We start from the raw sequence: 11,726 nt of genomic DNA, 5'->3' as shown, positions 1-11,726 counted from the left end.
CACACCAGAAGAAAAGCGCACATGCACATGCTTTCAGAACTCAGGGACATTGGGAAACATACACCCAGCTCCCTAAAAATGCAGTGGCCTGATGGCAGATGACTTGAGCAAGCCAGAAACCAGAGGAGACCATCTGGCCCATCTAGGCGGCTGTGTTATCCAGAGAGGAGCAGCTGTACAGGCTGTGGGTGAGAACTGGGGCTGCTCTGGGAAACTCAGGAGAGATGACCGACTCTTGGGGTGTTTAAGGAACATTCTGACAGTGACTGATAATGCAGCACTGCAGTTCACCTGATGTCTTCAGAATGGCCGCTGTCATGACCAATGTTGTTTGTTGGTGTTGTTTTGATCTATTAGCTTGTTTGGTTTTTAGACACAACATAGGTCCTGGAGTTGTATATGAACTGTCTGCTCATAAATGGAAAAAGTCCATTGTTTTTAGTTATTTCTTTTTAAATAAAGATGGTGAAAAATAGCTGCTGTGCATTTCTTCTTTCTCACTCTTGAAAACAAAGACAAGAGACAGGAAAGGGGCTTTTTTAGAACCTGTTGTCTTGATTTCAGGTTTTTTCATTACCGCCCGAAAGCCAGCTGAGAGTCTCGTGCCCTGTGTTTTCCCAGCACACACACTGTGGTTTCCAGAGTTACAAGAGATTACTACACTCTCAGTGAGCTCTTAGGCTGGTGATCTATAAGGCAAGACAAGAGTCGGCCTCCATGCAGTGTCTGATAAATAACTGAATGCAATGAGCTGTGCAAACTGTAAACTAGGATTGTGTTGAACTACCAGTACTGGTACAATGGTATTCTTACTTACAGACAGTCTCTCGATTGTTAAGAAAGTGTGAAAACACAAAGTGCAGACAGTGCATCAAGACAATATACAACATACAAGTAAACAAGTAAACAGTTTGAATGTAAACAATGCAGTCATGTAAACAGTGACTGCAGATGTGCAATAAATGAGAAATCATAATGAGGTAGATGGTATAGGTGCGGTCCGAGGGGCATGGATAAATGTGTTCGCCAATCGCACTACTTGTGGATAGAAGCTATTGATGAATCTAGTGGTAAGTGTCTGTATGCTCTTGTATCTCTTGCCTGAGGGCAGTGTGGTGAAGAGCTCATGCCCGGGGTGGTGACTGTCCTCTTTGATGGCCAGAATTCTACCACGGCAGTGTTCCTCATAGAGCTGTTTAATCTCTGTGAGACCACGGACGATGATCTTTTGGGCCATACTGACCATTCTCTGCAGTGCCTTTCTTTCTCGAGAAGAGTATTGCCGTACCACACGGTGATCCCGTTGGTGAGGATGCTCTCGATGGTGCAGAGGTAGAAGTTCACCAACACAGGTACTGGCATCCCCCATCGTTTGAGGCACCTCAGGAAATAGAGATGTTGCTGAGCCTTCTTCAAGACAGAGTCCATGTTCACAGTCCAGGTTAGATCAAAAGAAAAAAAAACTAAAGCTGGTGACTGTTTCCACTTCTGTTCCATCAATACTGAGTGGGCTGTGAGTGTGTGGCCTGTGTCTCCGAAAGTATACTATTAGCTCTTTTGTTTTATTTACGTTCAAGTCCAGGTTATTGCTATGACACCACCGCAGCAGCTGTACGACTTCATCCCTGTAAGTGGACTCGTCATCATCACTGATCAGTCCTATTATAGTGGTGTCATCCACAAATTTAATGATGCGGTTGTTGCTGTGTCTTGCTGTGCAGTTGTGAGTGAACAGGAAGTACAACCTTGGACTCACACAGCAGCCTCGTGGGGTTCCAGTGCTCAGTAAGTGTTTCTGTAACTTGCTGAACAAAAGTAAGAAAGTGATTCTTATTACATATCTTTTTACATCTGATTTACAAGGTATGCATAACTTTAGCTTGTGCATTCATTGGATTTCTAATAAATTCTTATTTGTATGCAAAATGCAAAGATTAGTTTAAAACTGCTTCCCTGCTGCTTGGCCCTCCTTGTATTAATTCTAATTTCCTTTAAAACAAAATCCATTTTTTTAAATATTCTATTCCCTCTTCCTCTATTATTTTCACTCTGAGGTGGACGGACAAGTGGCCTGATTGCCATTCTGACTGAATGGAACAATTGATGCTTTCTTAAAAACTCCTATGACAAAGTGATGCAGTAATGGCAGATGAAAAGATGAAAAATGACCTGGCAATGTGTGTAGAACATGACATAATGGAAGGTGAGGTAAGCAAATCAGACCATATAATTGTCTATGTCACTTTTCCGGTTGTGCAAATCTTCATCCAGCTCTGTACTACTGTCAGTGTTCAGCCAAAATACACATTTATTTAACAGCAGGTTTGTGATAACTATACAATGATACTTTATTGTCTGATTTCTCAGAAATTCATTTTGCATCCCAGCAGCTATGTTTTACATACACAGAGGCTAATGAAAAATACACAAACAGTACAAATAAACATTACATTAAAAATATAAATATAGCATTACATAAAAGGCATTAACCCATGCATAATCATTACCACATAGATTACCAGAACCTGTAAATTGCTTCCCTCCACAGTCACACTAAGCCTCTATAATCATATAATACCCCTTCATTTTTGCGCATAAACACTAATTGCACTTGCCCATAACCCAATCCTCCTTAATTTTGAACTCATTTATTGAGTAGTTTGATTGGATGTGGGTTAAAGGAATTCCTCCTCTTGTTGCATCTGCATTGAGGGACTCTAAAATATCTTTTTGAAGGCATCAGGTGGTATTCTTCATTCAGAACACATGAGGGATCAGAGATCATCTCTTGCACAGAAAGACTTATACCAGGCGGTTATTCCATACTGAATGACACCTTGGAACACACTGTGTCGGGAAAGTTAGAGCTACTTTACGATACTTATATAAGAATGTGGAGGGAGAATGTCAGATCAGCTAGCGTTAATTCACCGTACAATACGGATCACGGAGTCCAGGAATAGCCCCATTGCCGGTACAGTACTGTCTCACGGCTATGATTTCTACACAGAGTGTAATAGAAGCACAAGACCACTAGATGTCGCGATTCAGAAACGTCGGAAACAAATCCAAAGCAATCCACGTGGCGATAACCGAGACATGTCTGACGGTAATTAGCAATTAGCAGTTTGTCTCTGTGGAGCCGCATAACATAATTAAAGAACTATGAAAGAAAAGCATGTTCCATAACGATCTAAGGGCTGAAGTTGAATTGTTAGCTTGAGGTTGAAGTATCTAAAATAAAAAAAGACTTTTTACCCTTTAATCAATTTATAACCGAAAGATAAAATAGATAAAATAGAAATTCCGGGAAAGTTAGAGCTATTTTACAATACTTATGTAAGAATGTGGAGGGAGAATGTCAAAGCAGCTAGTGCCAGTTCACTGCACAATACAGACCTCAGTGTCTGCACATTTAACTAATTAAAGGGATGTTCTATGATGATCAGCACTATGGTGTTTAACATTGTGATTCTAGGAATATATTAAAGACTAGTAAGTTTGTCTGACAACAGTGTTTTTGAAATATAAACTGGAATGATGATGTAGGACAGAAATGTTCAGAGCTCCAGACCTGCATTCCTGACAATGATACTAACAATTTTTGTGATAGAACATATAAGGTTGAAACTTTTTTGTGCTTTTCCATCTAAATATTTTTAGAATTCGGTGTCACCTCTTCATGCTGACATTATTTCTGACATTTTATTATAACACAAAACAGACAGCAGCCTTATCACCCTGCAACGCCCAACTGGCAGCCCACTGGCAGCCTACTGTTATGAATTATAAAATGCTTTTAAACCAAATAAAATGCAATATACAAAACTGCTTCTGGGAGACGTGGACTGCTTTTAATAAATTAAAACCTGAAGAACAAGGCATTCAAAATGGAACAGTGCAGGAAACCTATTCTGAAAGGTTTTACCAAAAGATATCAAAAGCATAAGCATTAGACTAAAACAACATTTATGAAAAACCCAAAGTCTGGAACTGACTCTTAATTACACTCCTCAATCACAGTGACCACCTCAGTGACCACAGCCTGGCCATAGAAACTGGGTGACACAGGCAGACCTGGCTATCCACAGAGGACAGTCTGTGCTCCCACTGTCAACAGAGAGAAGCAGAGACAGAGATGCACTTTCTGCTGCACTGTGAGAAATACTCTGGGTATAAAATGACAAAACCAATCCCAGAATTCCAACACCTGCCAGAAACAGAACAGCTCCCATTCCTAACGTGAGAGGAAGCTCAATAGAGCTACAGCATACTCTGTTAATACAGTATATCCTGGGTTATATTTATTAACAATCCAAAACATTCCTGTGCGCATACAGCAACTAATCTTACATATACATTCATTACACATATCACTACACAGCCCAGTGTGCGATCTCCAATCACAGCCTGAGGAACTGACGGTGAGCCTGTCTCTCAATAATACTACAGGGAGTGATCTCCTTTCACCCGCTGAAGGACAGTGACCCTGTCTCACAACCATATTTAGTGTGATGTCTGTAAATGCCCAATAATATATATTACTGTAAAAGTCTCTAAAAATGTTTTATTGTTTCTGCTTTGGCGACACTGCATTTCATCACTCACGCTACTAAAGCTCTTCATTTAAACAACGAAAAACTCTTCTTCTAGAATTCAGTCGTCGATTTCACGTCCACAAATCCCGCAGAATGGCCTGCTGGCGGACACATACCGGCATTACATTTCTCAGGAAGTGGAAGGAAACGCTTTCCATCCCCTGTCTTCTGCTGCCCCCTGGCGTTATTAAAGAAAACAACAACTTCATCATCCCGCTCAAGGTCTTTTAATATTAATTTTATATTGCACATTTAATTACAATCTCGAAGTATTTCATAATAAAACAGTAAAAACAAGAGACAGCGCAAAAGTAACCAGACCTGTGTATATATAAATGACTTTGTATGATGAATAGACAAAAATTTGAAACACAGATTTTATTATAGTTTCTCAATTAAATACACGTCCTAAAATGTTATTTACATTTTCAAAGCTGTGAATGCCAGCCCTACAACAGTATGCCATTTATGATTCTGCAAATTTCAAGCATATTGGTGCAGTGAATACAAATCTCAGGAGCTGACACACAAGCACAATAAGTTGTACAGCTGCTTAGGTGGTGTCATAGCAATAACCTGGACTTGAACATAAAGAAAACGAAAGAGGTAATAGTGGACTTTCGGAGACACAGGCCACACACTCACAGCCCACTCAGTATTGATGGAACGGAAGTGGAAACAGTCACCAGCTTTAGGTTTTTGGGAATTCACATCTCTAAAGATCTAACCTGGACTGTGAACACTGACTCTATCATGAAGAAGGCTCAGCAGCGCCTTTATTTCTTGAGGTGCCTCAAGCGATGGGGGATGCCAATACATGTGTTGGTGAACTTCTACCGCTGCACTATCGAGAGCGTCCTCACCAACGGGATCACCGTGTGGTATGGCAACACCTCTTCGCGAGAAAGAAAGGCACTGCAGAGAATGGTCAATATGGCCCAGAAGATCATCGGCTGCGGTCTCACCGAGATTAAATAGCTCTATGAGGACCGCTGCCGTGGTAGAATTCTGGCCATCACAGAGGACAGTCACCACCCCGGGCATGAGCTCTTCACCCCACTGCCCTCAGGCAAGAGATATAAGAGCATACGGACACTTACCACTAGATTCTTCAATAGCTTCTATCCACAAGCAGTGAGACTGGCGAACACATTTAGCCATCCCCCTCGGACCACACCTACACCATCACCATCTACCTCATTGTAATTTATTTATTGTACGTCTCCAGTCATTGTTTACATGTCTGTATTGTTTACATTCAAACTGTCTGCATGTTTACTTGCACATTGTCTATTGTTTGTTTGTACATTGTCTTGATGCACTGTTTGCATTTTTTTTTGTTTTTTACACTTGTTTTACAATCGAGAGACTTTCTGTAAGTAAGAATTCCATTGTACCAGCACTGGTTACATACGGCAATAAAGTTCAAGTTCAAGTTCAAGTTCAAGTTCAGATGGAGTAAAAAACAAAATGAATTCGTTAGTTCACAGCTGAAAGCAACTATTCCCATACGTGTTCAACCTCTCACAGGTACAAATCCTAACTGCCACACTTGTACAACGATCGGTCAGTACGTACCGTTTTACTCAATTGCTTAACCTCACACTGTCTCGGCACATTTAGTGTGGCTCTGTGTCCAAAGTTTCGTGCCAGGACTCCAGATTTTGCTCAAGTATAAACTGGCCTCATCTAGAGACACAAATACATGTGGTGACTCATTGGTCTCTCATTGTGCTCCATTTCTCTGCAAATCCAAGCACAGAATTAGTCTGAAGCACTTGCCACAGGCAGTACAGTATATATTGCAGATGCAGGTCTCCGCCATGGAATATCACTGTAAAAGACAGGACATTCCTGAACCCTGATGAGGCCTCACCATCTCATTTCCTTCACTTTGTGGTTGTTCCTTTAAGAAGGGGCTTTGTACCGCTGCTCCATACAGATCTGCTTTCTTTTGAGCCCTCTGTCAACAGTTGAAATGAAACACGGCTTAATCCTGAAGAAGTTCAAGTAGGTCGCTGTGTCAGCATGTGTAGGCTGCGAAGGACCAGGTAAAGGTTTGTTCCCTGTTGAAGAGAGAAGAAAGGAAACACAACGTGTCGGCTGTGGAGCCTTTCTTACACCTTCCCTTGTGATCTGGTTGAACTCCTTATTCATCAGTGAGCTGCATGGATGTGTGGAGCAAGCTGACCCGCTGTGTAGTTGAAGCCGATTCCCTGCCTCCTTTAAAGACATGGTTGGATGAGACCCTCCTATCAGGACAGGAGTCATCCTTTACACAAAGGGTTGTTGGAGCGTGGAACAAGTTAGGAAGTGATACTTGGATCAATGATTAATAATAACCTAGATGTGCAAAATGGCCTCCTCTCATTTGTAACCTTTTCTTATGTTCTTACATTTGCATGCCTGAGGCAATACATAACAGTAATCTAGGATCACTTGATAACCACAAGGATTCCTTGGCAAATGAATTAGTCTGTGGGGGCAGGAGTTTCAAACCAGGATATAGCCTTGCCTGTTTTTCCTTTGTCCTTCTCACTGTGCTGTGACAGCCTTCACTTCAGTGGCTCTGTGCTGAAATAAAGTGCACCAGCGATGGAGCTCCTGTCACTGTGCTGGCTGCAGCCCCTTTACTTCCCTTGAATCAGGTCTGTTGAAAAGCAAAGATACTCAGTTCTTCTACACCTGAAGGATCCAGGAGATGCAAGGCACAGCAATTGTGTTAGGGTGCCTTAACACATCAATCGCCCTGGTGTTTAGACTCAAGCAAATACCAAGCAAGAATCTCCACAGAGAATGGCTCACCTCTTTCCGAGGTTGAAACTGAGAACATGATCACCATGCATGAAAATGCACTGTTTTATGGAGCAAACCATTTGGTCACAGCATGGGTCACAAGACCCCCTTGAAAGCAGAGTGAGAAGAGCTCTGTACCGTTCTCAGATCAAGAGCCCCACAGCACTCAACATTACCTGGAGGAGTGATGTGGCTCTCGCTGACAACATTGCAAATCAAGCAGTCCGGAGTATCTGGCAGATTCATGCTGAGCAGCACCGCCTTGTGGGAAATCTTGGTGACAGACAGCTAATGATGACCTGTAATGGACCACAGTGCTCTGCTTGTGCCCTGAGTAACTACCGTGACTTCCTTATACTTATTTTTATTCATTCTCTTCTTGGCAGTTAAACCAGCGCAGATGAGATCAGAGGACCTCTCTGATGTGTTGTCTTCAAAGAACACAGGTATGTTGAGATGGTCGGAGTTGTGTCTGATGTCTGCGCTGAAGATATTTAGGAAACATGTAGTAAGCCCTCTTAGTTGGCCACAGAGTTTGCCTGAGTTACTAAATGACCAACATCATGAACATCCCATTGAAAAAAAAAATCACTGTGGAACAGAAGTAAAACCAAATTGGATGTGCATGAGTTGTTAAGTGGGTCTGCAACTAAATGAAAAATGTTATATAACTGCTTTTTACACAGTTAGGGCAAACTAGTTGCATGACCCAAGCATTATCCACAATTCAACAGAGATGAGCTGTTCTGCCTACTGCCCTACCGTGCTCAGATTCTACAGTTCTCTGTCCTACTGTCACACGTGTTATTCATGAATGAATAAGGTCTGGAGCTGCACTCTAAGCCTTTTAGGTAATTTTTTCATTACTGTTGAAAAGCAGATCTGAGATTCAAGTCGCCTCAGTAATTATTTTGGAAAGGTTCTGGAATGTGTTTTGCTGTTCAGTTACAAGCTCACTTGTCCTCAAATAAGCGGCCTCTTCAGTCAGGGTCAGGCCAAGGCACAGCACAGAAACTGCTGTTGCTTCGCTAGAGTATGTAACGATCTGCTGTTCATCGCTGATTTTTTATCATGTACTGTTGGAACTCAGTTCTGCCTTCATCAGTGTTGAGCACTGACAATCTTCCTGAATAGACTGTAAGGGTGATTGGTATTGTTGTAAATGTGGTTTAAATCTAATGAGACTGACAGAAATCAAACTGATCAATGTTCCCTACAATAGGTAGCTTTCTACAGTATGTAATTTCTTTTCTGGTGACACACAAATTTAAGGCATGTCCACACAAAACCAGACATTAATAAAACACTATTGGTCTGCTCGCATGACTTTCTTGACACTTGTCCCTTGTCACTTAAAGTTAAAAATATGGATACAACAAAACTTTCTACATTTAAACTCCTTAGAGGTCCGATGTTACTGGCTTGCTTGGCTTTCTATATCAATTTTGTAAATGTGTCAACCTTAGTTTAATTATTGATGATCCTGGAGTCAGTCCAAGATCAGGAATCTTGGGGGTCATGTTTAACTTTAAGCTTATTTTTGCAATGCTGTGAAGCTGACTTTTTCTTTTTTATAACATTGTGTATCTATCCCAGTCTGAAGCAGGAAAGCTACTGCCTGCCTTTTCTCTTCCCGGGTTGATTCTTTGTAACGCAGTGCTTGCATACTGTTTCCAGACATGTCCAGAACAGAATCCAGCTTTCTCAATAGTAGAATCACATATATATCTCCTGTTTTAGCTGCCTTGCACTGGCTCCCTGTAGATTTCAGAATAAAATTCAAAATATTGCTGCTCACCTTGAGCAGCTTTAACAGTTTGGCTCCTGACAGTCTCAGTGAACTGTTAACTCCTACAGACCCCCATGCCATTGGCACTCTTCGTACTTTTTTCAGTTCCCGAAAGGTGGCTCCTAACCCTGGGAGACACTGGGAGACTATGAGAACATAAGGAAGGAGAGGAATGAGAGGAAGCCATTTAGCTCATCTAGCTGTTTGGTAGTTAATTGATCCCAGGATCTGATCCAGATGTTTCTTGAAGCAAGCCAGGGAATCAGTAACAATAACATGGCTAGGAGGCTTGTTCCACGCTCCTACAATGCTTTATGTAAAGATACAGTATGACTCCTGTTCTTGGTTTTAAATGCACTTCCATAGTTTCCAACCGTGCTCTGTGGTTTGTGTTTCACTTTTCCTTTGAAGTAAATCTGCTGGGTTGATTCTGAATGCTTGGATTATGTTGCCACAAAGTCATCTTTGTTCAGATCTAAAAAGGTTCAGTTCCTTCAGCCTGTCAATGTAGCCCATTCCCTTAAACCCCAGAATGTATCTGACTGTTCTTCTCTGGACCAACTCCAGAGCTGCAATATTGATTCTACTGAGGGACAATGGGTCATCGGGCTTTCTGTCAAGGGGCCAAATATCTCATTGAAAATACATGTCCTGTAGAAGGACCTTAGGAGATGTGGGGCTGCATGAGAAAGATAGATCTCTAAAAGCTAAAGCTGGAGGCCTCTTACATTTTACACAACAATTTCTGTATGTCAGAATTGTAAAACTAGCCACACAACCCTGGCAGTTTAATATTTCAGGGGATCTAGGTTTGGGTGGTAGGCCAGCACTTCCATACAACCCACACTGACACACTCAGCTCGTCCTGTCAAGCCCTGCTGGCATCTGGGTGGCCTGTGATGTCTCTGACGAGAGTCATTTTTCAGGAAAAATGGAGAGATTCCTTTTATGATGCGTAACACACGTCTACACCCACACACACCCTCCGGTCCTTCAGTCCAGGCTCAGCGGCCCAGGAAAGATTTGGGGAATGGGAATAGAAATACAAATGGCGTCGAACACAGAAGAAGATGCAAAAAGGATCCTTGGCAAGAAATCATTTTTAAAAAATAACAGGAGGAGATCCATGAGCAGTAATGTGCCTTTTTGCATAAGCCAAAGCTTTCTCTGACGGAGTTTTTGTTTCTTCGTTGCGCTTATTCTATTGCTTCAGTGGCTCTTGTCTGTAATGCGATTTATGCTTCTTTTGTGGTTCTTGTTTCTGTGGCTTTGACAGTGCCTGTCACTAAAAATTCTGGTGTCTGTTGATGACAGAGCTGCTTCTTCCCTTATCACCAGCCTTCTCCCGACTCCCGGGCCCCAATTACTAGACCGCCGTGCAAGCTCTTCAATACAAGACTGGTAATGTAGGCTGCAGCCCACACCTCTATCTCTGAGTGGCGAGAGCAGTGAAAACACACCTTATCAGGGCCTCCTTCCTCTGATATCGGTTCACTGCAGGAGCTGGGGCCGCGCGCTGAGCTATCGGCACAAGGGCTTCACTGCGGGAGCTGAACTATGTCCAGATAAGCAGGCTCCCAGCTGCCTTGGCTCCTTCTCCTGCCTGAACTGCATTTCACTCATGCTTTTTTTGAAAGAAGTAGTTGCAGTGTATTTTATTAAGTAATAGCGATGACAGTTTAACCTAATTGGATTGGGAAGGCTGGGGCACACTGAATATCTCGACTTACCAATGATTTGTAGGATCATCCTCACAACTGTGTGTGCAAGTTACTGACTTGCACTTGGATAATTGATATTGACTGCAGTGTTCACTGCGTGCGCTGGAAGGTGCAGACAGACATAGAGAATGAATAGAAAAAACCGAAGGATGAACTAGAATTCTGAACCAAACATACAGTGAAAAACGCATTTGAGTGCAGGAAGCTGTGTCGGCCTGCATTGCTTGCAGAAGAACAAAAAGGTTAATTCCTCTTGTTGTGCTGTTGCTGTGCATGGAGGAACCTCATGTTCTCTGCCTCATACAAACATGCTCTGCCATTTACATTGGTGAGACAGGAAGAAGACTGGCATTTTAAGGAAGGCAAGAAGACATCAGGGCAGTGGGGATCAGAGATCTCTCCAGGATGATAGTTCTCCATTTCACCTCTCCTGGCTATTATCACACTGATCTTTCTGTCCCCTGTCATGCTTTTAAAGGGATTTTAGGATGGTTATTCCAGACTGACATGAGAAGCCAAGATCGTCATAGACCTGGACCACACCTCCGATCTTCTCTCAGTGATGGGCTGAATTCTAGCTCGAATCTCTCCGTTCATTTACAGATTCCAGCTTCTCACGCCTCTCACCCACCTGACACTTCCCTCTCCTGCTGTGTCCTCTGTTCTCCTGTGATTTATAACCCTGCTCCCTTCCTCTCTCTCCTGCACACCTGAGGAAGGGCCAGCAGCTGATACTGCGCTTTTTCTTTCTATTTTCAAATGTGGAATTAACCTCTACTGTTCCTTTACTAGGAAAAAGAAACACAGTTTTAAGAGCATTTT

The sequence above is a fragment of the Lepisosteus oculatus genome, chromosome 2 (assembly GCF_040954835.1).
Source record: "Lepisosteus oculatus isolate fLepOcu1 chromosome 2, fLepOcu1.hap2, whole genome shotgun sequence".
Classification (NCBI taxonomy): Eukaryota; Metazoa; Chordata; class Actinopteri; order Semionotiformes; family Lepisosteidae; genus Lepisosteus; species Lepisosteus oculatus.
Note: the sequence above shows the minus strand (reverse complement) of the source record.